The sequence below is a fragment of the Wyeomyia smithii genome, chromosome 1 (assembly GCF_029784165.1).
Source record: "Wyeomyia smithii strain HCP4-BCI-WySm-NY-G18 chromosome 1, ASM2978416v1, whole genome shotgun sequence".
Lineage (NCBI taxonomy): Eukaryota > Metazoa > Arthropoda > Insecta > Diptera > Culicidae > Wyeomyia > Wyeomyia smithii.
Window position 1 is genome coordinate 143,937,280 of NC_073694.1, and position 27,187 is coordinate 143,964,466.

The 27,187-nt window shown below is 38.3% G+C and overlaps 1 protein-coding gene across 1 annotated transcript in view; it reads left to right on the forward strand.

Moving 5' to 3' along the window:
* Positions 1 to 27,187, forward strand: part of LOC129718566 (hemicentin-1) — a 396,754-nt gene that overhangs the window by 18,577 nt on the left and 350,990 nt on the right. The gene's annotated exons all lie outside the window — the stretch shown is intronic.

Here is a 27,187-nt window from a genome sequence, read left to right on the forward strand (position 1 = left end):
ATGTTTAATCGCTTGAAATTGTCGGCCTCTATCGGAAACTACCTGTCAGTCATGCCGAGCTCTTTGAGTAATACTCGTGGGAGCACAGATTGGAACAGGTGCTATGGTTTCGGGAATCGCTTCGTCGTGCCATTGATTCGAAGGTTGATTACGGATCTCGAGTGGAGAATTGAACATTTTGAGCGTCATCATTGATGGTGGAATCTTTTTCGCGTGTCTGAGGTTCGATGTGACATCACTATCTGCGAGTAGCTGTGAACTGGAGCCGGAGACAATCCGTCCTGTGCGAGTCACAGTAACATCGGTGGATAGCAATTGATCGGAAATATTTTTTATGGGTAGTAATATCGCACTGCAGTAGAGAGCAAGGGAATATTTGATAGAGCTGTCATTTTGAGGGGGTCTCTTCAGCGGTCGGTTCCAGAGGGTGTATGTTCAAATTTGTTCTCGGGGTGAAAAAAGTGACAAAAAACAAACTTTTGGACACGAGAAAGACTGAAAAGAATTTACCAAATTAAATTTATACAAAATTACATTCGTTGTAAAGATAATTAAAATTCTCAACTACTCCACCACTAATCTGACAATTTTTAATTTATCTAAAAGAACTTTGTTGGGGTAGAGTGAGGTTCACTGTTTCAGTGAATTATATACCTAACCCAGCGAAATCACGAAATATTCAATTTAACTTAGAATGCGTTATGCTTAATTGGAATTTAGGTTATACGGTATTCACTTACATGTTTTTGAGGATTTTGTTTAATCAATATCGATATTTGTTTAATCGACAGGTGAATAATTTATACATATCGTTATACAAAGTTTTTCAGATATATGCATATCAAATGAGCTATCGGCTTGCAAAAAAATGAGCTTTAGTGATAATTTACATCCTTGTGCAACTATTAAGATTTGATACAAACATAATAAGAAAGTAGAGCCAAGATTATCATTTTGTCGACTAGTGTTATTGACCGCTAGTGACATTTTGCAAGACTAGGATTACATGGTGCTCCAATTCAAAACCCAAGTTAGTGTGATTACTTTTTTGCTATCAATTTTATTTTATCTCAGTGATGTGGAAACTGATGCGTCTGTTATAGAGCGAAACAATTTCAAACCAATCACTGTAAACGTTTGTGGCAGTTTTACCATCTCAGGCGTAATAGTAGATTTTTCGTTTATGTGAAAATTCGAGTCCTACGCTTTGCATCGACATAAAAAAGTAATTTCTAACCAGAGTTGGGAAAAGGCCCGAGGTCAACCAACATTCTCCAGTTCAGTGGTGCTATAGATGAGAAAATTGCATTATGCCATAAATGTCTTTAGATTTTTACATTGAACAACGTCCATTAGACAATTTTCACTTGAAGACTCAGGCATCTGAATTTAAGAGAGCTGATCTGTGTGCGATTTGTCTGTGTCAGTTCAAACATACGAATGAATCTGAAAGCAGTTTAAAACTACAATCGAATTAATTGCCCTCCTTCTTAAAAAAACAACCGGTTGTAGCAGGTTAGAAATCGATGAAGTTTCATAAGATTGAGACTATATTATTTCTCTATTGATACTTAATAATTCCTCTGATAAGATCTCGTCTTAATGAATAAAACTTTTAATTACTTAAACTTGACAGATATTAAAAAAGTTTGGCTGATACCGATACATGTTCGTGAATATTCTAGGTACATCCAAAATCGAATAGTTGGCTAGTTTTGATTGGTTCAGAACATCCAAAAACAGCGCGATGGAACGGCGCACACTGTTTCCAAAGCTGCAAAAACGTGATCGAAATTATTTTGACCCCAAAAACTTGATTTTAGAGCCACAGTGTCTTCAGTAAAGTTGTTCCATTAATTATTCTCCATGTTATAGAAGTTATAGTTTTGGGAGTAATCCACTTAACAGTGAAAAGCGAGTTTTACTTTTTTCATTTTTGCATATGATAGTTTAACGTGTTCAGCAAAGTTGTAGCACATTTCATAAGAAATAACTTTGTCAAAGACACCATACTTCTATCTGCCTGTTTAAATGGACTTATGTGGACTTAATGTGGACTTAATGGACTAAGTTTTCTACAGATTGCCATCAAAAATCAGTTTTTTCAATATAACTTTTAGTAGTGATTTTATACAATTTTTCAATATTCTACAATGTTGTTTGCTATAACTAAACAAATAAGCAAAGCAAAGCCTTGGTGCTACATTCCGATTCGGAACTTGACCTTCTGTTTACTATACACAGACTTCGCAGCCAACCGTTAAGTGTACAGGACAATTGCGGGGCTAGCGCTACGATCCTACTGACACTAACAGTAACAGATTTTTATTAAAACAATGCATTAATTAACTTCTTCCACTTCTTCAAAATATGCAAATATCTGCAGACTAAACCATTTCTATATTAAAGTATAACTAAAACATCATTCAATCCAGATATAGGCATTTGTCTCTCGCTGTCTTCTGTGTTTATATCTGTAATTAACTGGTGCACTATTTCAATAAAAATCATCAATAACTAAATAATTATTAGAGATAAAAATTAACTTTTTCGGTCAATTCGTGTGTTTTATTATACTGAAAAACATTGTAGAACATTGAAAAATTTTAGAAAATCACTATAAAAAGTTATATCAAAATAATGATTTTAAGAGGCATTTTAAAGGAAACTTCACAATAGTCGGAAAATATAATAACAATTAAGGCGATTCCCGATGATAACTCAAGTGACAAAAATCAATATGGGACAGTTATGCGGGTACCGGCAGTGAATACATCAACAAATATGTTGCAAGTATCTAGAAGTTGTTGTTTAAATATCCAGAAGTTGTTCTTTAAATACGATTCATGCTTGTGTAGAGAAGAGATTTTCGACTCACGGTAGCCTTGAAAACAAATAATTTTAGGCCCTTTTTACAAAAGACGAGGTGAGCAAAATATTGTATTAGGGAACGCGTGTGAAACTTGGCTGGTGACAGCTAAGTGACACCCGAGCTACTCGTTCAAAATCCAGCCGACTCGTTATCTGCAATACCAAAATTGGTCATACGAGTAAAGCTATATCCATTTGAATCCGGAATAAAATCATCTGTATCTCGGTAACGGATTGACGTACAAATAAGATTAATACGTCGAAACAAAGAAAACTCACTGTACTTTAAGGAAAAACGATTTTTTTGAACCGTATACTGCGAGCAGCAGCGTATTTTTGTGTGCGATTTAATTTTCTGATAGTCCAAGGTTTGCTTTGACGGTTCTCAACACTTCCTAATACAGCTTGCGGTTCCATATGATGCACTACGACTCTTACCTTGAGGCATTCGATCCACATTCTTTTGCTCCCTGAAACGTTTCAACGTTTTACCTTTCTCCTAGAAAGGTATAGTAATCACTTGCAATACCGAAAGTATAAAAGTCCTCCAAAGGGCCGAATGTCATATATCTCTCGACTCAGCTCGACGAGCTGAGCATTTTCTGTATGTGTGTGTGTGTATGTGTGTGTGTATGTGCAGATTTTTATTCTCACTCACTTTTATCAGAGATGGCTGAACCGATTTCCATAAAATTAATTGCAAATGAAAGGTCTTGTTGTCCCATAAGAGGATTTTAAGTTTAGAGGTTATGTATCAAAATGTAATTATCATGGAACATCATTATCTCAAAAACTACACAGCCGATGTGAACAAAATTAGTTTTAAATGAACGAGCCACCTCAAAAACCTTTAACTTTTCAATCTTATGAAGATTGAACATGTGGTTCAAAAGTTATGAAGAGAAACGTGTTCTGGAGATTGTTTAATCTCACTCATGTTTCTCAGAGATGGCTGGACCGATTTTCATAAAATCAGTGTCAAATGGAAGGTCCAGTTGCCCCATAAGACCCTATTGATTTGTTTTGCAATCGGACTACTACTTTGCCTGTTATGTTTAAAAATGTGGAATCCGGCCATGAAATGTAAAATATTCACGAGACTACTTGGACTCACTCACTTTTCTCAGAGATGGCTGACCCAATTTCCACAAAATTAGTGTCAAATAAAAAGTCTAGCTACCTCATAACACCCTATTGAATTTTACTGTAATCGAACTGTAACTTCGTCTGTAATGTACCGAAATGTGAAAATCACGAAACTTCATTATCTCAGAAACTACACAACCGATTTGATCAATATTTTTATTAGTACAATAATATTATTAGCCGAAAAAGATCGGATAGCACCCAATAACGAAAGTCGCCATCTTAGAATTCAAAATGGTATCTGTGTCGATTTTAGCTCTTGTGTATCATTCCAGATCCGGGTATTGTTATATTTGGTGGGAATCGGCCATTTTTGGCTGCCAAATTTGGTTCCATTTAGTTGGTTAGCTCTCGAGATGTGCAGAAATTTGTGTTTCATTTGTATGGAACCCCTCCCTTCCAGAAAAGGGAGGGGTGTCAAACCATTATGGACATATTTGTTACCCCAAAAAACATTTACCTGCTAAATTTGGTTCCCTTTACTCAATTAGTTCTCGAGATGTGCAGAAATTTGTGTTTAATTTGTATGGCATCCCTCCCTTCTAAAAAAAAGTTATTAAAGTTCAACTATTATGGACATATTTGTTACCTTTTAAAACATTTACATGCCAAATTCTGTTAAATTTGCTTGATTTGTTCTTGAGTTGTGCAGAAATTTATGTTTCATTTGTATGGGACCCCTCCCTTAAAGAAGAGGGAGGGGTCTCAAACTATCATAGGAACCTTTATCGGCACCAAAACCCTTACATACAAATTTTGACGTCGATCGGTTCGGTAGTTTTCGAGCCAAATGGATCAGACAGACAGACAGACCGAAACTTCTTGCAACATCAATATTTTAGAACCTAAAGAGTGAATATACATTTATTGGATTGAAGCGTTCATGTAAATCTATTTTTACAACTAAAAGTTTGAATGAGAAAGGCTGGGTCTGACCGATAGGTGGATTGATTTAGACTTTTACGGACCACGTCGTATCAACGAGGGTGTGCAGATTTTTTCTCTCCTCTCGGCTTCCATCTGGAATAATCTTTGAGCCAGCGCACGAAACACCGTGAAATTTATACCAGAGAAAGTGGGCACTTAGGTAAGCAAACCGCTGTAAAAAAAATTCTTGCTGCGGTCACTTTCCGTATCGTGTTGATAATGATTTTTTTCAGCACTGATCAGAAGAGTCATTTCCGTTCAATTCATACTTGTCAAAATTGTCTTTATTGTGGGTTCATGCAATCCCATATACCATGTCACCAGTGCTGATAAAATTATTTTCACTAGTGAAATTCTTCGAAAATTATAACCATCTGTTTCCATTTTCACTTTCAATGAATGCAGCATGCTTTCATAAGGTGACTAAAGCACAGCCCAATCTCTAATTTTTTTTTGAATGTCAAATTCATTGTTTTATCGCTCACAACGCTAGTGTCAAGATCGCAGCTGTACGTAAAAACCCAAATTAATCCACCTAGCGGTGAGACCCACCCTTTCTCATTCAAACTTATTATTTGCTAAAACAGATTCACACGAACACTTCAATTTTCAGAGAAAATACACCTTGATAGTATTTGTTGGATTTATTTTTCATCCTAAATAACAAATTTTTGGTAACCAACAGTGAAACTAATACCTAATACCTAACATTTAAAAAATAACATTCAAGCACATACAAGCATACATTAACACAAGCAAATAACATGAAATATATATGTTTCAAATGTATGACGCGAAATGTTTTTTTGATCGTGGTACTATCGAAACGACACTGTATATTTAGGTTGGACTCGATTATATTTCATTCGACTAGATATCATTTTAGATTCGATTATTTATAGCAGGATTTTTTTTCTATTTCAAATATAACATTCTTTTCAATCACGAGCAATACCGGGAATAGCACAATACCAAATTTAAATTTTGTTGGGGCCAACTATTTTGATCAGAGCTGCTACTGCTTTAAATAGTCTTTGAATTTCGTTTCTTTTCATAACTTTTGAACCACATATCAAATTGCTATGAAATTTGTTACTTGTACATTTGAGAGACAATCCGTTTGTATGACACTAGCTATGTTCAAATAAGTCGTGTAATCTTTGAGATAATAGACTTCCGTTGCTTGTATAATTTATCACATTGAAAGAAATGGGAATTTATAGAGAAGCCAAACTTTGCATTTGACACTAAGATTGTTGGATTCAATCCAGCCATCTTTAGGAAAAAGAGTGAATTTGAAAAGTCATCAGAACATGTCATTTTTCACAACTTTTGAACCATGTGTCTGATCATCATAAAATTCATCAATAAACCTTTACTTAGCCCGTTCATTTGATACCAATATTGTTCAGATCGGTCGTGTAGTTTCTGAGATAATGAAGTTTCGTGATTGTCACATTTTGATATATTACAGACAAAGTTACAATCCGATTACAGTGAAATTGAATAGGGTGTTAAGAGGCAGCTAGACCTTTCATTTGATACTGATTTTGTGGAAATCGTTTCAGCCATCTCTAAGAAAAGTGAGTGAGTTTAAGTAGTTTTTGGAATATGTTTCTTTTTATAGCTGGATTTCACAATTTTAAACATAACAGGCGAAGTAATAGTCCGTTTGCAAAAAAAATCAACAGGGTCTTATGGGGTAGCTAGACCTAGCTAGAGGGTAGTAGATTTGACACTGATTTTGTGGAAATCGGTCCAGCCATCTCTGAGAAACATGAGTGAGATTAAACAGTCTCTAGAACACGTTTCTTTGAATAACTTGTGAACCACATGTTCAACCTTCATGAAATTCAAAAGTTAAGGGTTTTCTAGGTAGCCCGTTTTTTTTGTTCGTTCACTAATTTTGTTCAAATCGGTTGAGTAGTTTCTGAGATAATGATGTTTCGTGATTTTTACATTTTGATACATAACCTCTAAACTAAAAATCAGATTACAATAAAATTCTATAGGGTCTTATGGGGCAACTAGACCTCTCATTCGCAATTGATTTCATGAAAATCGGTCCAGCCATCTTCGAGAAAATCGAGTGAAATTGGGAAAGCGTTACACACACATACACACACATATACACACACGCACACACATATAGAAAATGCTCAGCTCGTCGAAACTGAGTCGAGTGATATACGACATTCGGCCCTTTTGAGAACTTTTATACCTTTAGTTTTTGCACTGATTGCTATACCTTTCTAGGAGAAAGGCAAAAATGGATTTTCGTCGATGTGTGATGTCATTTTATTAAGGATAATTCTACAAATTGTTTGCTCGATCGTTCTATGCCTCTAAGGATCGTGAAGATATTTCCATTTTTGTTATTGGTTAGAAACCAATAATTTCAATTCACCTGGCCTCTTGCTCAGGCAGAAAGTTGAACAAATTTTCACAGCAAACGTTAGAGTCGACAGAGGGAGAAATCCCTCTTTCAACTCATAGTGATGAGTGGTTTCGATTTACATCCTGTTTTTTGAGTCATTACGAAAACCGTGGCCATGAAAAAGATAAACGAAATTGTGAAAACCTACCTGCAGGTGGTCTTCAAAAAACGAATTCTCGAAAAAACTAGAACTTTGAAGCTGTTCAAAGCCATAGAGCGCTTTCAGGCATCTGAAAACGCAATTTGTTGGACAGTTTGAGTCGCACTGTTGTAGTCGGAATTCCATGAATTAACTACATGCTACTGAAGTTACAATACGTTTACTGTAAATTCCTGAGGAGATTGATTTTTCAGAGAATCAGTTTCAATATAAACAATGTATGGTTGACATTGACATCGTTGACATCGTCTCTACTTTAGGAAAATATTTGGCACTGGCCATCAGCAATGATACTGTGTTGTATATCAACATCGACATTCTTTGGTCTTGCAGTCGACAAAAAGAGAATGTATGGCCATTGTCTTCTTACGAGTGTTTCACCCAACCTCCAATCCTTTACTAGTTGTTGTCCTAACTTTCCCGTTCGTAGTTTGAATTTTAGCTAGTATGTGCTCTTTGGGTTTGTTTCCATTAGCAATTCGAAAATCTTCTGGGTCACTACACCCCTTCCAGGCATTCACATAGAAACCATTTGTGTTGACTTTGAAGTTGTTTAATGATATCCTCTTTCGTGGTTTCCTGTACTGGCCAGGGTTAGCTACTTACGTTAAAGTTAAGAATCCCTAAACCGAACTATTTCTAACGTTAATCCAGGATTTAGATTCGGCAGGCGATATAGTGCTGTGTAGATATCAAGATATTTCTGCCTTACACGTTCAACTCCGCAGTTGCTGACACAAGTTTCTTTCCCCAGGGTTGTTAGTGTTTGAATTAATTCATTTTCATAATATATTTAAAAAAATGTCAAGCAGCTCTAAATTATATTGTATTAAACGAAACGGTTTCGAAAAAAAGACATGCTTATAAAAACCTACTTACCTACTCTGTTTTAGATTCACTAATTGTTGGATGAAACTTTCTGATATCAAGCTGTGTAATAAATTTGATCACGAGGGACTTGAAAAATTGTTTGGTTTAATGTAATAAATCTTGCACTTTTTACGTACCTTTGGGTAGGTACTGGCCAAATCCTCATTTACACGGTGGCCCTTTTCGCCGGTGACCCATCCATCCAACCTTAATTAATTTCCGTAAAATTATCTTTCCTGCCCCAACACTACACCACGGGAAAGAGGGTTTAGTGAAATCCGAAAACCGGTACAGTCGACTGACTGACTGATTCTTTTTGGGAACAGGGTGGTTTTTTGGCTGAAGTGTGTAGGCAGTGTGAATAGAGCAACATAATGCAGGCTGATGTACGTTGTTTTTTTTTTTTTTTTTTTTTTTTTGAAATGGTTCATTTAGAGAAGCCTGCCGAAGTATGAATTTATTATAAACTTGAATCCATGAGCTTTTCCGTACTTCGATATTAATAGCAACAAACCTTTTTCTTGAAAATTGAATTCCATCTAACAACCTGCTCACGAATAAACACTGCCTACATATTTCTGCAGAGTCCACTCTGCGGGCCGGATCAAGATTACTCTTCGTTTTGTTGACGTCGATTGTTCTGCATGAGAGAGAATCCACAACGTATGTATCACAGCTGCTAGTGCCAGGCCTTGGCCCAGGTAAGAGAAACGTAGCTGCTAGGAAAATGATGGCAATAAAAAATGGAAGTGATTAAGACTCAGCGTAAGGCTGCCCGCCGGAGCGCTAGAGTGAATGAAAGACACAGAAAGAAAAAAAATAATCACAGGCGCAATAAAAGTAAATAAGTCATGAAAACGGTCCTGTCGTCATGGCGCATAAAAGGAGGAAGCGAATCCTTCCTATGAAAACTCAGCTGCCACCGCCCAGGGCAGTCACCGAAGGTACGAAAAGTGTCGCTAGCATCAAGCTGGGTGGCTGGAGCAAAGAATTTCCTTGCAATGTGGAGGTTGAAAAACACGTGGTTTGTTACGTTTCGACTTTTCGATGGAGTGTGACGGCGTGTAGGGGGGAACGGAAACGTCTGGGTGTGGGATGTAACGCTTGGGTTGTTCAGCGAGATGGCGGTAATATGCGTGAAGGAACACGAGTATTGCGCCAGTCGAGAGACAGTATAACGGAGCGAGAAAATTGCTTCATTACAAAGAAAAGCTCAATTAGTGTGGTTCGTGTGGTTTCTGCTGTTGTTGTTGTTCACGGGCGTACAGTTTTATGGTGAAGTGTTGGAAAAGTTTTCGTTTTGATACAGCTCAGTGTACGTGCAAAAAAAAGTATCATGTAATGCAGTAAATTCCCTACTAAGACACGATACTTCGTATGTGCTACAGATGTAATGTCACAATGAGGAAGCAGTATGTTGAGTGATTTTGTATTTCTAATGAACCACGGACCAGTGAATATGAAAAGGGGAGAATAAAAACAAAAATTGATGTGTTGTGCGGTGTTCATGCTAGCTTAAGCGAGGAAATCGAGCAATCTCCTGTTCACGTATGCAGAGAAGGCAGAACTGATAATATACCATTGTCATAACACGAAAGTTTGTCCTGAGGGTGTATTCAGGTTGTCGTGTGGGACACAACGAGGATATTAAAGGGAGCGTTAACATGAAAATTGCGCGAATTCATTGTGTGTGGTGTCGGTGTGGTAGCGAGTGATTTATATTGGATTTAGTAAGTCTAATGATGCTTGTGCCCAATGTGGCTTTCATGTGAATATAACAAAAAACGATTACCAAATCTGAAACAACCTGAAGCTAGAAATTTAAAACAACACATTATATGTGTATTAACGATAATTTGAAAATGAAGTGCTAAATATTATTGAAGTTTGATATCTTAGCATTATAAGTACGAAAATTGTCCATAATGTGCCGCGATTGAAATCTATTACAAACCAATTCAACGTTGGTACAAGAAAAGCTCTGTAGTCGCAAGATTACAGAGCCCGCTTTGGTAAGCGGGTGGTCGTGGGTTCGAATCTCAGTAGAATAAGGCCATTTGGTTATCAAAGAACTTCAGCATGGGTTTATTTACAGGGTCCTCACCACGTACCATTCCTTCAATCTGAATTCTTCTGGGGTACTGTTGACTCTCCTTTCTAACAAAAATAAGTCCCTATTATATTAAAACTGGTGTGAGTAATGTATCAAAGTTCTCTAGGGTGGACAGAGGCTTGGTATATTAGAGCAGTAAGATTGAAACGGAAAAGTAAAACTTACACACAAGCACGGTTAAGAGTGATAAGCGTATCACTTACTTCTAATAATTTCTAATTACTACTAATAGGGATGCTGCCAATAACATGAAGTGCGGAGTGCAGGAAACACCTGGGCAATATCACGATAGATCTAATATCTGGTCGCAGTGATGAGTCCATACAGAAAAGCAGCTCCTGCAGTTCGTGGTTCATTCGCCTTCTCCACACTCCGTTCTTCATCTGCAGTCCACCAAAGGTGAATCCTATCTATTCTATCCGATTGTTAATTGTGTTTATCGAATAAAATGTTTCTGGAAAACACGTGTACTGCTTTGGTGCTGCTAACTTAATGAAACTGAATTTTTGAAATCGCAAAATCAAGAACATAATTAATGAAATCTGGAGTTCAATTCATTTTCCCGAACTAGGAAAATTTTGACCGTTAAATTTTAAACCATGAATTAATGAGTGTACGAGGCAACAATAACATAACTTTATTGAATTGCAACGTTGCTGACACAACTAGTACACAGTGACTTTTGAGAGCGGTCTCAATTATCAAACAAACATCATTTACCAAATACTTTTTGGCAACTAATTCACTGAATAACGCTTGTTCAAAATTAAAATAAACTGTATAAACCCTCAAGTGCCCAAATTTCAATGGAAAAACTGTAAAACGCTCACTTTATGGTCAGATTCATGAAAAAAATTCAACTTAAATAGTTCATAAATAGTTTGTTTGAACTGGAAAAATGTAAAACCCGCCAAAAAGCGGGGTTCGATTGGTGGGCGAAACCCAAATCAATCCACCTAGCGGTGAGACCCAGCCTATCACATTCAAACATATTATTTATTCAAATATATTTTCACGAACACTTAAATTTTCAGAAAAAAATACACCTGGAAAATATTTGCCGGATTTATTTATCACTCTCAATAATATTTTTTTTATAGCTACCTTTGAAACTATACAGAACATTCAAAAAATAACATTCAAACACATGTTTTTTGAAGAAAGGTTTCAGTATGCTACCTTACCAGGGTCGCAATACCTACATCCTGTTGATGGGGCGGCCATCTTAGGTGTAGCTGGCGGGATACAGCTTTCCATAATTCAGCCGCCCGCTCCGGGTCAGACGCTGTTGTACGCCGCCTTTAATATGGGGATACAGCCGCGTCCGACCCCCTTCCCAGTCAGCATACGATCATAGTTTCTACCGGGGATTGGTTACCCGATCTTCGCTAAGGTCGGCACCTCGTGAAGGTTGGGATGTGAGTTGCTGGACAGAGGTGAATGATCATAATGAGGTCTCAAGCTACACGTGTCCAACCATTTTCCGACCTTTTCTTTACATATAACTGCGAAAATCCGTAAAGTAGTTGGTTATTTCCGGAATTATGTTCTGAACCGGAGTCCGATTCCAGACACCACTTTGAAATCCTTAATGGCAATTTACGGTGCAATTTCGGGAAAGAACCTACTTACTTACTTATCTGGTGAAACATCCCTCAGGATTTCATCTGCGTCACAACGCTACGCCAACGCACACGGTGCACGGCAGCTTGTCTCCAGTTTTTTGAGCGTTCCACATTCCTTGCTCCACATGATCCAACCACCTAGCTCATTGCGCGTCTTTTCGTCTTGCACCAGCCGGTTTCGAGACGAACACGGTTTTTAGCGGGATTGTTGTCCGGCATTCTTACAACCTGTCTCGTCCATTATACCCTTCCAGCCTTAGCGACAATCATGTATGCTTGGCTCGCCGAAGAGTTCTATACGTCATCCTCACATACTCTACCGAAGATGATCCAAAGCACACATCGTTCGAAAATGGCTAGTGCTTGCAAGTCCTCCTCGAGCCTTGTCCATGTCTCGTGCCCGTAGAGGACTACCGGTTTTATGAGCGTCTTGTACATGGTGCTTTTGTTACGGGGGGCGAAGTTTACCAGATTTCGACGTCTTGTGAGTCCATATTAGGTACGACTTCCAGCTACAATAAGCCTGCGGATTTCTCTGTTGCAGTTGTTGGTTGAACATTGGTATGATCCAAGGTACAAAAATTCGGCAACCACCTTGAAATAATCTCCATTGATCAATACGACATTGCCTATGCGAGCCCTGTAGTGCTTGGTTCCCCCTACTTCAATTCAACCTTTTCTGCTTCATGTTTCTGCTTGGTGTGCTGCACAGCAACCGCCTGGAACGTCCTTCCGACAAGGTCCACGTCGTCAGCGAAGCAGATGTACTGGCTGGATTTATTGTAGATCATGCACCGAATGTCAGTAGCCGCACGTTTCATCACTTTCCATAGCTCTACACGGTCGATAGTGTCGTCAGCGGTCATAAAATTAAGGACTTGGTTTTCGCGGCACTTTTGGAGGATCTGTCGCAGCGTAAAGATTTGTCCATTGTCGATCGCCCATCCACAAAACTGGCTTAATAACTTCCCACAAACCTTCGTGCTAGCGGCGAGTGACAGCGAAAGATGATCGGTGAGAGCACTTTGTAGGCTGCGTTGAAAATTGTGATCGCTTAGTGGTTCTGATATTCTGACAACTTGTTCTCACATTCCAACAGGTCACCTTTCTTGTTAATTGGGCTTAAAACTCCCTTCTTTCACTCCTTCTATGGTTGTTTTTAATCCCGGATCCTCACTATCAGCTGATGCAGACAGGAAGCTGATTTGTCGTTTTTGAGCTGTTTGATAGCATCATCAATTCACTTATTGTGGGGGGCGGTATGTCTCCCCCTCATTCGCTGTGCAGAAGAAGTCGTTGCTCTTACCGTCTTAGTCTTCTACCTTTGCGCCATTCATGTGTTAATTTAGTGCTGCTTCCACCTGTCGATCACCTCACGTGCGACCGTCAAGATTCCTCCATCTTTATCCCGACACATTTCAGCTCGCGGCACAAAGCCTGCGCGGAAGGCGCTCAGTTTCTTGTAGAATATACGTTTTTTGAGAAGCTGCTCCATTTCCTTTCACTTCAGCTGTTCCAGACGGCGCTTTTTGTCCCGGAACAGATGGGTATGCTGTCGTATGCATGCTCCAATTGCGCGTAAAAGGCGTCCTTATCGTCATCGTTACTTCTTCGGTGACGGTTGCGTGCCGAAGCTCTGGTAGATAGTGTAACCGTTTCCATTACGTATGTACTGATACTCCCTTCCAGCATACCTCATGCAACGCTACAATGTCGAACATGCGGACCCCTATTATAATCTCAAAGAATGCGGGCACTTCCCAAAAAATTAAGATACTTACAGTACATGATCCGAGTTTCCAATCGTTAATTTTGTTGCCTAGGTTTATGCCGATTGTTCCGGTCCGTATCAACATCATTTGCTTCCTGTACTGATTGTTTTTACAGCTGCCTTGTAAGACCTGCACCAAACCCAAGTCTCGCCGGAGCACCCACGCTGGCATCAGGACCTTGATCAGCCGCCCCCAACATGGAAAACATACGCTGTTTTGAGCCGCACCATCTTGATGAACAGAGGCTTGGGTTGGCGAAGCATTTCCTCTACCGCCGAGATATGGTAATCGCGCCAAAACCTTCTCACTAAGCTATTGTGGGATGGTAACATTGCCCAGGGTACACCAGTCAGCTGTGTCTATGTTTCAGCTAGCAGTCTATCCCTTTCCGACCGGGCCAATATAATTGCGTAGGTAGAAGGTGACTTATGTCGTTTTCGTTTTCGCGGTGTAGCTACACTCAAACGACATATTTGACACCGTAAATATTTTATTTGACTTTCTGGACTACACTTTTTCTGTCCCTAACGACACCCGTAAAAAAACAGAGTGTACTGTAGGAAGTTACCAACACATTCACACGTATGTGTCAAAACTGGTTTGTTTTGGTTCTCGTTCCACGTGGTAAAGTGTCAGCTAAATTTTTTTTCAGTACATTTACGAGATGAACATATGAAATGGAAACGAGACAAGATGATGAATGCGATAATGACCAAAACAAAACGAATTGACAGCTATCCCGTTATTACGCATACCAATTAGGGTGGTTTACCGGTAAAACAAAAACCGATAAAACCGGTAAAACCGATATTTTTTCCAATACCGAAATACCGGTATTGGAGAGGCGAAAAAACCGGAATTTCCGGTATTTTTCTTAAAATTAAACAAATAATTGTCACAATATTCATAAATTATTGTAAGGTTAATGAATGCTACCCACTTAGGTAGGCGTTACAAATCATATGACGGTTTAGACAGAAGCAACATTGAATATTAATTTACTCTAACCTACTTATCAATTTTTGCTTCTTTCTGGTTTGTTCTGCTTGGATTCGAATGATGTATTTGTGTGTATCGATGATATATCAAAAAATTTCATATCAATAAAGCAAGACGTTTATTTTTTAAGTAGAACAGCTAATTTCTTTACAAACTCATACCTACAGAGGCAACCCGTGGATTTTGAACCTACCAGTTCAACCACAAATTCTGGAAATCATAGTTTGGGGCAGTAATCACAATCTTGTCCGCGAAAAAACGTAAGTCATTATTCGTTTTGTGCTATTGAAAAGTAAAACTAAAAAAATAATATTTAAATATAAATTTGGATTAGGGATTTATGTTTTGTTTGGCGTCTCCGTGTGCAGAACCTAGAACAAGTTGCTCCTGATACAAAGCGTTTAGAGGATGAAACAATCAATCAATAAACAATTTCGTCCTAAAAATTACTGCTCTTTATTCTTGAGAAAGTGAAATTTAAATAACTGTAGGGTGGTCAAAGCTTCGTCGCCCAGACCGCAGCGAATTTTATTAGCGATAATTGTAGCTGACAAAAATGCTTTCTCAGGTTGAACTGAATTTGGAAGAACTGTCAAACAGAACAGAGAAGTATTTACCTTCGATTCCTTCGGATTCGTAGAATGTAAATTCTTGTCTAATCGTCATTTCATTTTCTTCTTCATTCATTTACTCTTCTCAACAGTTTCAATAACTGTTCCTCTAAGAATTTTAAATTTATTCATTAATTTCAAACTAAGTTTTGCGATGTGAAAGAAATTTGAAATATATATCTGCATGTTTTTTTATTATTATGAGTTTCGAATTAATGTTCTTCGTAATCATATCTCTGGATTCATTCATTAAAGTTTTCCAAACACTATTAAATTTATCCAGTGTTGTATCGTATAACACCACAAGAGATCAAAACAAGTGGTTCAAATCTTACAGAAAAAAAGATGGGTCGTAATGAAGCATACACGCAAAAGTTCAAGCTTTAATCATCTAATGTGTTCTTCAATTTGCACAGAATTTACTCTGACTTTTGACAACAAATGCGTGAAACGCATAACGCAAAAGTTGTACAAGGAATACATTGACCGAGATCAAAATCAGAATGTGTATCTTATACACAAAAATAGTATTGTTTCGGTAAACTTCGGTTTCGGGCGAACGATCAGTTTCGAGGCGCTCAAAAAATCGCTATTTACTTTCGCGAGCTGGTGCGTATCAACGGCTCGTGCATCCCTTAAAATCGTCTCGTCAGCAACCGAAACAGCCGATAGCGAGCGCTGTTTCCGCAGAAGTTACTGACGCTGGTGTCGGTAACGCAAAACCAAATGCATGTGAATAAAATCAGAGTCATAGTTGAATGCAAAATGTGTTGAACAAATCTAATTTTTTTGTTCATTGTTAATGATTGAATGATGCTTTCATATGACCAGATTAATGAAAGTGAATCGATCAGACAATAATTTGTTTATTTTGTCAGTGCCCAAATTATCAGTATTGGTTGTTGATTGCACTGTTTTAACGATGCCAGTCTTCTGAACATCGGTTGATGCTTCATAAGTGTAGTGGTTTGGAGCTGCTTAATACATTCAAAATATGCTAGAGTATCAAATGCGTTATGCCCAACGCACATGCGTTGTACTGGTTCCAAATTTAATCAGTAAATGCGCTAATTTCGCTCACAAATGATCTGGTTACGCACACTCCAACTTTTGCGTGTAGGTACTCATAAATGCAAAAACATAATTATGCAGCGATACGTCCATAGATGCGACCTGAAACGCTAGGCAAAAAATAAATTTCAAATCCAAATTTCTGTATATATTTAATTATTTTAATTATTAAACGATTGCCTAGCGTTGCTTTCTACTGAAATTCAACTAGCCTTTGCTCGAAAAGAGCAAATGGCTTCTGCGTTCATGGATATTAAGGGGGCTTTTGACTCTGTCTCTGTAGAAGTTTTAAGCGCGAAACTTCATTCGCAGGGACTTTCACCAAATTTGAATAACTTTTTGCTCAATTTGTTGTCAGAAAAGCATATGTATTTCTCACATGGCGATTCGACAACTTCCCGAATTAGTTACATGGGCCTCCCCCAGGGCTCATGTTTAAGTCCTCTCTTATATAATTTTTACGTCAATGACATCGATAAATGTCTTGCAAATTCATGCACGCTAAGGCAACTTGCAGACGATAGCGTTGTATCCATTACTGGTGGCAAGGCTAGCGATCTGCAAGGACCATTGCAAGATACCTTAGACAATTTGTCTAAATGGGCTCTTAAGCTGGGTATCGAGTTCTCTCCGGAGAAAACTGAGCTGGTCGTTTTTTCTAGGAAGCATAACCCAGCTCAGCTGCAGCTCCTACTAACGGGTAAAACGATCTCTCAGGTTTTAGTCGCTAAATATCTCGGGGTCTGGTTCGACTCCAAATGCACCTGGGCTTGTCATATTAGGTATCTGACACAAAAATGCCAACAGAGGATTAATTTTCTTCGTACGATTACCGGAACTTGGTGGGGTGCTCACCCAGGAGACCTTCTAAGGTTATATCAAACAACGATATTGTCAGTTCTTGAGTACGGCTGTTTCTGCTTTCGCTCCGCCGCGAACACGCACATTATAAAATTAGAGAGAATACAATATCGTTGTTTGCGTATTGCCTTGGGTTGCATGCAGTCGACCCATACGATGAGTCTTGAAGTGTTAGCGGGTATTCTTCCGTTGAAACATCGTTTTTGGAATCTCTCTTACCGGTTGCTAATTTGATGCACAGTTATGAACCCATTAGTAATTAAAAATTTCGAGAGGTTGGTCGACCTTCAATCTCAATCCAGATTTATGACTTTATATTTTGACTATATGGCTCAAGATATTAATCCTTCTTCATACGATTCCTCCAATGTCGCACTTTTAGATACTTCTAATAATGCTATATTCTTTGACACCACCATGAAACAAGACATTTCTGGTATCCCGGATCAATTGCGACCCCAAGAGATCCCTAAGATTTTTTCCAATAAGTTTAAACATGTTAGTTATGATACAAGGTTTTTCACTGACGGATCTAATCTAGATGAGTCCACTGGCTTCGGTGTTTTCCACGAAAATTTTACCGCCTCCTACAAACTCGATGCTCCTGCTTCCGTGTACGTCGCAGAACTTGCTGCTATTCAGTACTCTCTTGGAATCATCGAAACCCTACCCATAGACCACTACTTCATCTTCACAGATAGTCTCAGTGCCATTGAGGCTCTGCGATCAATGAAGCCTGTGAAGCACACCCCGTATTTCCTGGGGAAAATACGGCGGTTTTTAAGTGCTTTAACAGATAAAAATTACCGGGTTACCTTAGCGTGGGTCCCTTCTCATTGCTCGATTCCGGGCAACGAAAAGGCTGACTCTTTAGCTAAGGTGGGTGCTATTGACGGCGATATTTATGAAAGACCAATTGCTTATGATGAATTTTATAGCATTTTGCGTCAGAGAACACTCAACAGTTGGCAATCATCATGGAACTCAGATGAACTGGGACGGTGGCTACATTCCATTTTTCCTAAGGTATCGACGAAAGCATGGTTCAAGGGGTTGGATGTAGGTCGGGACTTCATTCGCGTGATGTCCAGACTTATGTCCAATCACTATACGTTAAACACGCATCTCTTTCGTATAGGGCTTGTAGACAGTAATCACTGCGTTTGTGGCGATGGCTACCATGACATCGAGCATGTTGTTTGGTCGTGTACCGAATACTGTGGTGTTAGGTCTGAGCTTATAGATTCCCTTCGGGCCCGAGGAAAACAACCGAACGTACCCGTTAGAGACATTCTGGGAAGCGGTGATCTCCAGTACATGATACAGCTATACGTGTTCATAAAACACGCTGGTATTAAAATATGAAACTCTTCTATCTATTTGTTAGATTACCATTCCCGCTACACGCTGAAAGAAGATGATACACTAAGCTGGAGACACTCAAACGAAGACTCGGCATCTTTATGTTCACGCAGACACCTCAGTCCAAACTGCTCAAATAGAACATCACTGCTTAGCCATGTACAAATAAATAAATCGTATAACTCAATATAGTTAAAATCAAAATTGTAACTCCCCTTCTCTCACCTTAAATCCCCACTAGCTCGTAGTCGGCCGCGAGAATAAAGAAAAGGCCTCCCTCTTTTCCCTGCTAATTTAGAATTTAAAAAAAAATGTACTTGGCTCAGTTAAACATAAATTGTATCGTGCCGTGTCAAATAAACTATTTAAAAACTAAAACTAATTATTTTTCAGTTTTATTTTCAAATAGTACAGAGAGAATGATTTGCGTTTTTTCGCAGACATGATTGTCATTATTTCCCCAAACAATGATTTTCAGAATTTTGTAGTTGAACAAGTAGGTTTAAAGACCACGAGTCGCCCCTGATTTGTATTAGTCAGAAAAAAAAACAAAAATACCGGTTTTTTACCGGTTTTTATTTTTATGAATACCGGAATACCGGTTTTTCGAAAAGTCGGTAATACCGACCACCCTAATACCAATGCAATGACACTGAAAATGTTTTATTTGAAGCTGCAAAGCATAGCCCGGAAAAAGTGTAGCTATACCGCGAAAACGAAAACGACATTATGTCACTACACTCAAACGACACTTTTGACACCGTAAATGTTTTATTTGACTTTCTGGACTACACTTTTTCTGTCTCTGACTAAGGAGAGACTAGCAACATGGCTAACAAAACAAACGCACATTAGATCGGTCCGTAAATTTTTCATAAAATTCACTTGTATTTTCGCTCTGGAAGTTATAAAAAGTTGAAAAGTCTCAAGTTTATGGAGTGTCGCGTGTGTAAGATACAAATTAATTATAGTGGAGTGAAGGTTAGAAGATCAAAAATGGAATTGATTATGCAGTATAAATTGGCACAGAAGATATGGTTCGCTCGCCATTCGTGTACGCTTTCATTTCTACCAAGTGAACGGTAGTGTTAGTGAATTGAGAGTGAAGTGGAAGCCGTGGATTGGGAAGAAATGGGCTCTATCATGCGTCCTCTCCTGACATCGAATCTAGGATTGTGTTTGTTTATTTTTTTTTTATTCCCCATTGAGCTTTGCACGCAGCAAAGAGCAAACCTTTTGCTTTAGCTGGCTCGCAAAATGCAACTGGAGAGACAGGAATCAGAAGCTAAGTATTGGTGTTGATAATATTTTACATTTACAGTGAAACTGTGAGGCCTGAAACATGCTGGACGCCGACTCGGGCGGTCCGGTAGGATTCTTGCCGTAGGTTGGTGAACAGATCTACCTACGGCTGTTTATTGAGCTGCGGCGTGAGTCTCGCCCGATCGCTCGCTTTGGCGTTCGCATGTTTCAGGCCTGACTACCTAAGTTAACGCAAACAACTTTTCTTCCATTCGATTTGAACAGCATAGCGAGAGAGAATTTGTTTTTTTCTGCCTTTTGTGCTGCTAGTGCATTCGTGTACATTTGTGTTGGCTGCGTGTGAGGCGTGAAGAGAGATGATGGTTGCTTGGATTGAAGTTTGCTTGTGTGTGTGTGTGTGTGTGTGTGTGTGTGTGTGTGTCGAAACATGATGAAGTCGATGCGAAGTGTTGCCGTGTATTCAACAATTTGCTCGGCATGCGTGCGCAGTAGGATCGCTCATTATTTTCATTTTTCATGAACCTGAAACTAAAATTCAATTTATGATTTCGTAGCTTTTGAACGAATAGTGTACTCTTGGATGATTATGTTCAATTCGTGTGAGTCGGGCCAACATGAGTCCACACTGACCACACCAACTAATCGTTATTAGTTTAACATTTTGTCAAAAAGCTTTGCTTAGTTCGGTCAAAAAATATTTGTGCATATAAACTTTTTTGAATAGTTAAGTTGGAAACATACAACACGCCGTTCATGATAACCGCATTTCAATTGTGATCAGTTTGGTATTTTGCAAATAAACTTAGAACTCTACTTTGCTTCGTATCCATATTTGCCTTTTTATAAACTTGTAGTAACTAGTAGTAACTAGAATTGATCTAACATTTGCTTCCTTTATTTGACCGCCAGGTGTCAGTATTGATTAGCATGCAGGCGCGAATAAATAATTATCTAATGTACAATTGCGACTGATTCTGATCAGTAGCTCAAGCTCAGTAGATCAAGCTCAAATTCAAGCTATCTGATCCATTCCAAGTCTTTACGGGTATTTTATTCGATGGTACGCTCCAATTTTATGATTTAACTAGCTTTTGGACGAATGTTGCAAAACCTGAACAACATTTTTCAAATCTATTTTGAAAATCTCGTTGGTCGGTATAACATCATACCATGCGACTGAATGTTGATAGCGATTGTTTTGGCATTTTGTAAATGAACTTAGTCTAACTCTGTTTTGTTTGATATGCATATTGGCATTTTTCTAAGTTCTCTTGCTTTGAAGGCATGCAACTCTGCCAGTTTTTATACTCAGTAGGTATTATAGTTTATATAAAGTTTTCCGCGAAGTCCACGTTTTTAGGCAAATATACTTAGCCGGTAACCCTGGTCGGTTTTCTTCCCCGAACCGCATTATTACTCAAGACAAGAATGGTGCATGAGTAACCTAGTTTTACATTAGGATTTGCGCGCGGTATTTTGACCGCGCTCAGTGTGACTATCCTCATACATCGGTTTCGAAGTCCAATAACCACGCATCAATGATCTTACATCGTACAACGCTCGGGTGTGCCTCGTATTGGCTCTTTGGTCAGGGACTTTTCCCCCCTTACTCGCTTTATCGGTTATTTGAGCGCTTATCCATCATGTCACGAAACAACGCGGTATGATATTTTTCACTGGTACCAGTAGTTTGCTTAGTTTGCGTTTGGCGTGCGGTTGTTGCGTTTTACGAAATCCATTCGTTTCAAGGTAAATTTAAAAAGCTCACAGAATGAAACGCGAGGTTTATTGTGATACAAACTGTTAACGATTGGCAGGTTGCCGAAGATAACTAGAAACTTCAATTCTCCTGTATGCCGATGCAGCGATCGTGGCGTGGTTCTATTTATATCGGCTCCTGGTGACCGGTTGCCCAGAGACCGAGAAGTAACCATATCGTGCGCGAATTTGTGTAGGAAAGATCGCACCATCAACCTCGATGGATCCAGATCAATTCCTTTCCACTAACACTAATTCCTTCCTTTGATACTTGTGGATGATGCAGAGGATTCCTCGGTCTCTAGTAGCAACAAGTATTAAACTAACATTCCCGATATCCCTTCCTCGATTGATCTGCATTGGGCGTGGCCAGCTACGTTATTGATCAGTGAAAAGAAAGATCACTAGGAATTGTACACTGAAAATGGCTTGCTTCTCCTAAGCACCATTTTGACGGTTCTTTGTGCAATTTCAGCTGATTCTGGTCAATCGTGGGCAACACACGGGCGATCAAATATGCTATGCTATGCTACACTTTTTCTGTCTCTGACTACCCTTTTTGCCTTTCTCCTAGAAAGGTATAGCAATCACTGGAAAAACCAAAAGTATAAAAGTGGTCCCAATGGCCGAATGTCATATACCACTCGACCCCTTTCGACGAACTGAGCATTTTCTGTATGTATGTATGTATGTATGTGTGTATGTGTGTGTGTGTGTGTATGTATGTGCAACTTTTTTTTCTCACTCACTTTTCTCAGAGATGGCTGGACCGATTTTCATAAAATTAATTGTAAATAAAAGGTCTAGTTGCGCCATAGGTTGCTATTGAATTTCATTGTAATCGGATTTTTAGTTTAGAGGTTATGTATCAAAATGTAAAAATCACGAAACATCAATATCTCAGAAACCACTCAACCGATTTTAATAAAATTGGTTTCAAATGATCGGGCTGTCTCCAGAACCCTTAACTTTTGAATTTCGTACTGATTGAACATATGGTTCAAAAGTTATGTAAAGAAAAGTTATCCTGAGGTTGTTTAATCTCACTCATTTTTCTCAGAGATGGCTGGACCGATTTTCACAAAATTAGTGTCAAATAAAAGGTCTAGTTGCCCCATAGGTTGCTATTGAATTTCATTGCAATCGGATTGTAACTTTGTCCGTTGTTCATTAAAATTCTGAAATCACATAATGAAAGTAAACATATTGACTTCCTCCTAACGGTCACTGGCTAATTAAAAGGTAGAAAAGTGATCCAAATGGCCGAATACATATCATATACTACTCGACTCAGTTAGACAAATCGAGCATTTTCTGCATATAAGCATGTATAGGTGTATATGTTTGTGTGTGGGTGTGTACGTGTGTATGTGCACCTTTTTTCGCACTCACTATTCTCAGAGATGGTCTGACCGAACAGATTTTAATGAAATTAATTGCAAATGAAAGGTCTAGTTGTCCTATAAGACCCAATTGAATTTTATTGTAATCTGATTTCTAGTTTAGAGGTTATGCATCAAAGTGTAAAAATCACGAATCATCAATATCTCAGAAACCACACATCTTATTTAATTAAAATTAGTTTCAAATGAACGGGCTACCTTAAAAACCCTTAACTTTTGAATTTTATGAAGATTGAACATGTGGTTCAGAAGTTATGGAAAGAAACGTGTTCTAGAGACTATTTAATCTCATTCATGTTTCTCAGAGATGGCTTGCCCGATTTTTATAAAATTAGTGTCATATGAAAGGTCTTGTTGCCCCATAAGACTCTAATGAATTTTTTTACAAACGGATTATTACTTTGCCTGTTATGTTTAAAAATGTGAAATCCAGCTATGAAAAGAAACATATTCCAAAACAAATTACTTGGACTCACTCATATTTCTCAGAGATGGTTGACCCGATTTCCACAGAATTAGTATCAAATAAAAGGTCTACCTACCTCACAACATCCTATTGAATTTTGCAGTAATCGGACTGTAACTTCGTCTGTAATGTATCGAAATGTGAAAATCACGAAACTTCATTATCTTAGAAACTACACAACCGATTTGAACAATATTGATATCAGATGAACGGGCTAGTTAAGGGTTAACTGATGAATTATGATTGAACAAGTGATTTCAAAGTTTGGCTGCCCCATACGTTCCCTTTTCATTTGATTGTAATCAAACTAAAGCAAGCTTTATGTTTTAATTTGTAAAACAACGAAAGCCTATTATCTCAAGTATTACACGATTTATTTGAACATAACTAGTGTCATACAAATGAGTCATCTCTCAAACTTACAAATAACAAACTTCATAACAATTTGATATGCTGTTGAAAAGTTTTAGAAAGAGAAAAAATTCAAAGACTATTCAACACTTTACCTGCTTCGATCAATATATATGGCCTCAACATGATTTAAATGTGGTATCGTACTATCTGAACGTTCCCGGCATCGCTCGTGATTAAATTGTTCGAAATTAGAGTAATTGCTTCTATTTCGCTATTTCTTAAGTACTAACATTACGTCAAATTTCATATTTTATACTTTAATTACAACATCAATATTTTAGAACCCAAAGAGTGGATAAACATTTATTGGATTTAAGCATTCAGGTAAATCTATTTTGACAAATAATAAGTTTGAATGAGAAAGGCTGAGTCTGACCGCTAGGTGGATTAATTTAGGTTTTTTATCCCAGACTACACCCGAAAAAAGCAGAGTGTACTGTAGGAAGTTGTAGCAAGTTGTCATAGGTTCGAGTCTCGTCTCGGGAGAGACTGTTAGTGTCAGTAGGATCGTAGCGCTAGCCCGCAATTGTCCTGTACACTAAACAGTCGGCTGCGAAGTCTGTGTATAAATAAACAGAATCGGAATGTAGCACCAAGGCTTCCCTTCCACTGTAAGAAGTTACCAACACATTCACAAGTATGTGTCAAACTGGTTTGTTTTGGTTCTTGTTCCATGGGTAAAGTGTCAGGTAAATTTTTTTTCAGCACATTTGCGAGATGGACATATGAAATGGAGACGAGACAAACCGACGATGGCGATAATGACCAAAACAAAACGAATTGTTAAACAAAACCTTCTCTCTCGCTTTTTGAACGTTCTATTCATTGTTTTATTGCTCACAACGCTAGTGTCAACATCGCAGCTGCTACGAAAAATATAAAACCGGAGCTAGTAAGTGTTTTTATATAGGAATTGCTTCGATTTAGGTTTTGTTATCCGTCATTTTTTACCTACACAATTGTGTGGGCTCGGTCGGAAAGGGCTATTGTGATCATATGACTTGTGGAGGGGTGTGGTAGGAACTTTTTAGGACTGATACTAAGCTTGACGCTCCTTCTTCAACTCACCATTTGAAAAAGAATTTAAATTTGTCTAAAATGTTATGATTGCAACGATATCCAGAAGCCGGGAAACGACCTCCGACACTATTTTGAAATCCAAGATGGCTACTTTAGGTTTAGTATAATACAGCCAAATTCCACCCAATATGGAAATTGCGGAACAAAAATGATGTTCAGAGTCCAAGCGCCGTATTAAAATCTAAGGTGGCTGAACGAGCAGACAAATTCAACAAATGATTCTAAATTTTGAGATCTTTTATTTGTGTGTGTAAGTTTGTCTGTGGTTGTATGAGTACGTGCCTGTATGCGAGTGTGCATATGTAAGATTTCCACAATGCTGTGGTTGAAAGCTATCGAGTAACTATCTAATTTGGCGATTTTTGTTGAATAAATGAATGAAAGTTGCCCCATTAAATGCCTACAAGTTACTAGTTTCTGGATTTTTACGATTTATCAAGCATACATTTTGTCAAATTAGATTATGTAAAAGGATAATCAAATAATACCTACAGAAAATATAATCGATTTACACTGAATTCTGTTTTTACGTTATTTTTTTTCACACGATTTTTTTACGCGATTTTCTCGAAATTACGCGATTTTTTTTACGCGATTTTCTTGAAGTTACGCGATATGTGACATGGGAAATATTGTTTATGAGCCGAGATGTAACACACACACACACAAACATACACACATACACATACATACTAGGGTGGGGAATGGAAAAAACGAAACTTGATAACAGAAAGCCAGAACCAAGTATTTTTTGTTCTGTTTGGGGCCCCAAACAATCCTGAATAAATTGCAAGTCGATTGGTTTAGTCTCCGCTTGGCGCATTGCATTTTAAATTTATATGGAGATTTGTATGAAAAAAAAAACCAACTTTTATGCATTTTCCATTCTAAAGAGCTCAAAATAGCTCAAACCATAGGTTTCATGACTTCAAGCGGTAAGTTTTTGATGCCTAACAACTTGGCCGAAGACAATGAAGAGCTAGGGTGTGCCAAAAAATACTAGAGCTGTTCAAAGTTGAGTATGTCGAAATTTATGTTGCAAATCATTTTTTCTGCCAACACTGCCAGTGTACCGGCGTCAGTCAGATTTCCATCAGAAGTAACCTCTGAAACACGTTTACTTGGTCTAGCTGAGTGTATAAACTCGTTACAACAGGTTACTTCTGATGGGAATCCTACTGACGCCGAAGCATTGGTAATGTTGGCAGAAAACAAAATTTTCTGCATTTAAATCGACATACTCCGGTTGGTAACGTATCCGCCAACCACGCTCGACGCCTGGGTTCGAATCCCACCGCCGACATAGGTGTCAATGGTTGTGAGGTGGCGTGATCCACTCACAACCAACCCAAGGGTCCTGGGTGGAGTCGCCTCCCCGAGCGTCGGTGATTGGCACAACAACAGTAGCGGAACTAGACCGACGGAAAATAAGCGAGAATAAAAAAAAAATCGACATACTCAACTTTGAACAGCTATAGCCCTTCTTAGGGACATTTTAGCTCTGCAGTGTCTTCTGAAAAGTTGTTAGGCATCTAATATACTACACTTAAACATAATGTAGTGTATTATTAAAGCTATATTGAGCTCTCTAGAAAGGTAAATGCAAAAATGTAGGTTCTCCCATATAAATTTTCACACAAATTTTAAATGCAATGCGCCAAGCGGAGACAAAACCAATCGACTTCAGGTAAGTTTAGGGTCGTTTGGGATCCCAAAAGGAACCAAAAAACTTGGTGCTGGAAAATCGATCACGTTTTTCCCACCCTAATACATACACACATACACACACACTTACCACATAACGAAAGATTTTGTAATGACGCGCTCTTTTTTTACGCGATTTGCTCCAAATTACGCGATTTGTTCAAAACTACGCGATTTTTTTTACGCGATTCTTTTTTTTTGCGCGCACGCATCAATCGCGTAAAAAGAGAATCCAGTGTAATTGAACACCCACGAAAAATATTAAAGAGTTTAA